The sequence below is a fragment of the Periplaneta americana genome, chromosome 11, assembly GCF_040183065.1.
Source record: "Periplaneta americana isolate PAMFEO1 chromosome 11, P.americana_PAMFEO1_priV1, whole genome shotgun sequence".
Lineage (NCBI taxonomy): Eukaryota > Metazoa > Arthropoda > Insecta > Blattodea > Blattidae > Periplaneta > Periplaneta americana.
The window spans coordinates 83,511,161-83,517,787 of NC_091127.1; positions in this window are offsets into that span (position 1 = coordinate 83,511,161).

A 6,627-nucleotide genomic window follows, 5' to 3' on the forward strand; every position below is an offset into this window, starting at 1 on the left:
TATTGTCTGTGATCATTAACACCTAATCTGAGGACTTTTTAAAACTCTATTTGAACGTTATTTAGCTATTTCAAAGTTATTTAGACAAAAAAAAATCGTCGCGTAGACGAGGAATCGAACTCGCACTCTTCTACACAACACGCAGAAGTCTTAGCGTCTGAGCTATTGAAACGACACGAAAGTTTTCCTTTCTGTGCGAATTGTCAATCTAGTCATGAAGGTTCATTGTCGATTTAACTACACGATTTATGTATATATTTATCTTTTATTTACGCAATATTATAATATTTTTTGCAGTTTTTGAAGTGAATTTCGGAACGATGCTAGTAAGAAACCAAATAGCCTGAATTTAAGTAACTCAATATTCGTTATCTTGTGTATCAGTGCTCTGGTCTCTGATCATGCGCAGTGTCTTACATCTGAGACTTAGGAATATTCAATCGTCTCATCCTTTTCTAGGGAAACTGTACGTTTCTCAAGTCTAGTGTCTATCGGTTTTACCTCAGCCAGTTCCATAGCGAAGAAATCCTCGAATATATATACATTATTCCAAAAATCATTCTGAGCCATTGTCCTATCTCAGTGTCTTCTTTGTACTCCTTCGCTAGCCCTATACACTGTATTTTACGCCACCATGCTTGCACACCTTCAGGTTAAACAGGGTTCTATAAACTTAGAGATTCAATAATAAGATGGAAGTGGCAACCTATAAAATAACGCATTCCCAAGTTTTCACTACTGCAGCATATATAGCTAGATCAAAATCTATTACTACATTAGATGGAGTGAAGCTCACGTTGCACGCTGCACATTTATTTATAACTAGCCGTACCCGTGCGCTCCGCTGCACCCGTTAGAAATAAATATAAAGTAATTACATAATTAAAATAGAACATATGATCCAGGGCACATTCGTGTTTCATAGAAGGATAAATCGTTTAATGTGTTACTTAATTTAAATTGCATCCAAATAATTAAAATGCGATCATTTTGGTCCAGAGACCACTCATTGGTGCAATGACAATTCCTTTAACATGTTTCTAATTTTTATTACACGCAACCATAGTTTAATGAACATTGACAACATTTAGATTTAATGCGTATACTTTATTTTACTTGTTATAGGTTTCCATTGAATTATGGTAATAACTTAATTTTAACCATTGCTTTCTACGTATTCAGTAAATGGCGTTTGGCCCACTATGGTTCTGAACCTTCAAATGACTTAAATTATATTGTATTATATTTTATTATATTATATTATATTATATTATATTATATTATATTATATTATATTATATTATATTATATTATATTATATTATATTATATTATATTATATTATATTATATCAGAAGTTACTGTAATAACATTATAGCATTATGTCCATCTAGAGAAACTACACTTTCCCATGGTGAAATAATAATTAATTATACAAATCGGTTAATTTAGCTTCCGATATTACTTCATACAAACACAGAAACATTCTCTGTAGGCTATCTTTCATAGCTTTCGATTGTTGCTGTCCAAGGCCCCTTATAGACGAAGTCATTTGTTTTTTATTTTATTATACGGCCTTAGATGACAGTTATTTTAATTTTAAAACTCATTTATCTCATTAAATATCAGTCCTATCAAAATTTTTAAGGAATAAAACTTATCGCAAATTATTTTTAAAGAAACTTTTGTTATGTAACATTTTTCACAAAAATCAATAATAAGCGAGATATTTCGATTTATTTAATTCAGGCCTCCTTATAACCCCCTTTTTAAATAATGTATTTTGAATGTCATATATCCTAAAATCTAAGTTACAACGAACATAATTTATATTCCAATTTTCATCGAAATACGTTCATCCATTATCGCGTGAAAAGGTAATAAACATACATACAGACAGACAGACAGACAGACAGACAGACAGACAAACAAAAATTTCAAAAAGCGATTTTCGGTTTCAGGGTGGTTAATTATATATGTTAGGACCAATTATTTTTGGAAAATCGAAAATTACCAGAAAAATTTCGGCTACAGATTTATTATTAATATAGATTTTCTGCAATACCTTTTCATACGTTTGAACACTTTAGTTAGGTAAAGAACAAAAAATCAAAGAGCATATTGATCATTCTTTAAGCAGTGAATTGTAAATATTTGGTATAAAAACTGAATACAATAAGGAAAAGTTCTTGCCATGTATTTATTTTAGTAGGTTATTTAACGACGCGTTATCAACAGCTTAGGTTATTTAGCGTCTGAATGAGATGAAGGTGATAATGCCGGTGAAATGAGTCCGGGGTCCAGCACCGAAAGTTACCCAGCATTTGCTCATATTGGGTTGAGTGAAAACCCCGGGAAAAAACCTCAACCAAGTAACTTGTCTCGACCGGGAGTCGAACCCGAGCCATGTGGTTTCGAGGCCAGACGCGCTAACCGCTAATTCACAGGTGTGGACCCGTCCATGTATATTGTATCAAATCCACATAAATTGGCCAGGTTGGAAACACAGGTAAAAATAATTATTCCATTCTCTTTGTCATTGAAAAGAACGATATCTTCGCATCTGTTAGTAATAAAAGTTTAAATGACTCAGTGTCATGAACTTCAGGGTGCGATTTAGATAGAACAGACAGACTGAAGTTTTCTCCGCGATCTGTATAAGTTATCTTATATTCGAGATATGTCACGCACTCTCAGGTTTTATGTAAGCAAGTTTTGACAAACAGCATGAAATATTTTTTATAATTTACTATGAACATCTTCGATGGCTTTTCTTTTCGTAGCTGCATTAATAATTATTTGGCGATTTAATATGCTAATGCCCACCACATGTTATGCTCACCGCGTTCTCTAATAATTTTCATATTGTTCAGCAAGCTATAAATTTCCGCATTGCATTTTCTAACACAATACCTTCACATCATTTCATAGTTTCTCAATTCTTTGGCTTTATAAAATTTATAGCACTTATATACCAGCACTAAATTTCCCCGTTCACTTTCAGATATATACAAACGCCCCATTTCGAACAAAATTAAAATAGTTTTGTAAATTAAAACTATGTATAGTAGCGGCAAAGCAGGTAGAAAACATTTTGGCGTCCAGTTTCCATATGACCGTAATCCAGGTAGAAAATGTTGGCGTGCAGTTCCTATATGACCGAAAACCAGATAGCAGATTTTGGTGTGCAGTTTCCAACGCCCGGTATAATGGACCCACCCAAGCGATCTATCTGCGAGGTCAGTCCCAGCCCGTGCTCCATTCGTAAGTTTGCACTAATCTTGTCAGCAATAGGTTCGTGCCAACTAAAGAGTTTGTAATATATAACTAGAGACACCATTTGCGCTAGTGTTGCGTACAAAATTGAACCGCTGTTCGGCCGCCATTAAAGGGAGTTGATGCTTCGCATGGAGTGCGAGCTGCTCATGCTTATTGAGGAGTACGAATAAATATAAGTACACTTGAAGGGAAATAATAAGAAAATGGTGAAATACTTCGCCGCAAATAATTGTTCGAACATAGCTACTACTGTAAGATGCTCAGAAAAGCAGGCATATCTTAATATTTTGAAGAATATTGCAAATGCAGTTCGGCCTTTGAATGTGTTTACAAAATGTTGAAACATTTTCTTGGATAAAGTTTTTCCAGAAACACATTAATCAGGTTTATATGGTTGATTTCAACAACTATGTAAGGATTGGGTGCCATCACATTGCAGTGGATTGTAATAGCAGAGTGCATAAGACAATCCTCAGACATCTGTATAAAACTGTTTTGTTTCACAATAAATGAATTAATAATGTAATTTCTGTTTTGTGCAGTATGTACTTCTAGTTTTCGGTTGTATTAAATGCAAACAATTGAGTGAAAATATAGCTGATGGCCTAGCTTGGCCTATTATTGCCACTACTACTAGGTCTGTTATTACCACTACTACTAAGCCTACTATTACCACTACTACCTGGGGCCTGTTTCTCAAAACTCACGGACTAGTAATACTAGTATGTACAGTAGTAATATTAGTTTATTTTACAAGTCTGTGTTTCTAGAAACTACAAGGGTAAAGTAGTAGTTACCAGTTCACAGACTAGTAATATTGGTCAATTTCACCAGTTCAAAAGTGATTCTGTTTCTCAAAATGCTAATCTAGTTGATTATACTAGTATTTAACAGGAATATTCCTACAAGACTCTAAAGACTGGTGATTTCTATATTATCAGTTACCAGTGGCAATCTTTCTCAGATAATCAAAACAAAATATTGTAGTTATTTTTTTTAATAAATGTGGTTTAGTGATTTCGATTGAAGTAGTAAAGAAGTTGTGAGAAGAGCTAAAACTATATCGAGAAAGAACAATTATTAATCCTTTACGGGAGCATTGTTTAAATATAATGAACGGTTTAAATAAAGTGCTGAAAAGCTTGGAGAGTTGTTAAATATAGTGGGACCTGCCATAACAAGACAAACAAATAGAAGTCATGCATTATCAGCAAAGTTTCAAATACAAATTGCTCTACAAATCGGGATGTTGATTATTTTCCAATGCCATTTGGTTTTTCTGCCCTAGACCACCAACACATGCAGATTCTTTTCCTAATAATCTAATACCAATTCATCAACTGCAGTAATTTTTGCTGGCTTTCCTCTTCCACTGCCAGTTCTTCTGACATTGTCAATTTTAGCCTACAAATTAAATACAAAACGACACTAATTTATGAATAGATCGAACGTAAAACTGAAAAAAAAATTAGCGATTTTTTCAAGTCATAAGTGGCATCCATGTCGCCAGTAGACTCACTTGCTACATAATGTGTTCATATTATGATACTGTGAACTTGAATTGGTACTCGTCAAAGTTGCTTTCTTAATGTTGGGGCAATAAGTGTCCCTAACGTATGCATAATCTTTGTTCTGAAGTATCAGTTCCATAGCCTCACTTATTACAAATTTTTTTGTCCAGTCGTTTACTTTATCATTTTTGTTATTATGCTTGAAAACGCACAGAATGATATATCCTTTGAGTCATTAATCATATTGAGTATAGTTAATTTGCTTTCAATTGATGGAATTTCAAGAGAAGAGAGAAGTAAGAACCAAAACACAAACAACTTAGCCACCTAACCTCAAATAACAATACCTACCGATGGGTATAAACAAATGAACTCAATCAGCTGACTAGTTAAAGAGATCATGTGACTAGTGAAAAATTGTCACAAGTTACTAGACTGGTGAAATAGTTTGAGAAACAGAATCTACTAGAGCTGGTGAAATATATTCTGGTAACTAGTAACTGGTGAACTACTAAACTAGTATTTTTGAGAAACAGGCCCCTGGTCTATTATTACCACTACTACTACGTCTCATTACTACTAGGCATACTAATACTATTACCATTACTACTAGGCCTACTATTACCACTATTACTAAGCCTGCTATTACCACTACTACCTGGTCTATTATTACCACTACTACCAGGTCTCATTACTACTAGGCCTACTATTACCGCTACTACTAAGCCTGCTATTACCACTACTACCTGGTCTATTATTACCACTACTACTAGGTCTCACTACTAGGCCTACTATTACCACTACTACTAAGCCTGCTATTACCACTACTACCCGGTCTATTATTACCACTACTACTAGGTCTCTTTACTACTAGGTCTACCATTACCGCTACTACTAAACTTGCTATTACCACTACTACCTGGTCTATTATTACCACTACTACTAGGTCTCTTTACTACTAGGCCTACCATTACCGCTACTACTAAGCCTGCTATTACCACTACTACCTGGACTATTATTACCACTACTACTAAGCCTGCTATTACCACTACAACCTGGTCTATTATTACCACTACTACTAGGTCTCATTACTACTAGGCCTACTATTACCGCTACTACTAAGCCTGCTATTACCACTACTACCTGGTCTATTATTACCACTACTCCTAGGTCTCATTACTACTAGGCCTACCATTACCGCTACTACTAAGCCTGCTATTACCACTACTACCTGGTCTATTATTACCACTACTACTAGGTCTCATTACTACTAGGCATACTAATACTATTACCACTACTACTAGGCCTACTATTACCACTACTACTAAGCCTGCTATTACCACTACTACCTGGTCTATTATTACCACTACTACCAGGTCTCATTACTACTAGGCCTACTATTACCGCTACTACTAAGCCTGCTATTACCACTACTACCTGGTCTATTATTACCACTACTACTAGGTCTCATTACTACTAGGCCTACTATTACCACTACTACTAAGCCTGCTATTACCACTATTACCTGGTCTATTATTACCACTACTACTAGGTCTCTTACTACTAGGCCTACCATTACCGCTACTACTAAGCCTGCTATTACCACTACTACCTGGTCTATTATTACCACTACTACTAGGTCTCTTTACTACTAGGCCTACCATTACCGCTAATACTAAGCCTGCTATTACCATTACTACCTGGTCTATTATTACCACTACTACTAGGTCTCATTACTACTACGCCTACTATTACCACTACTACTAAGCCTGCTATTACCACTACTACCTGGTCTATTATTACCACTACTACTAGGTCTCATTACTACTAGGCCTACT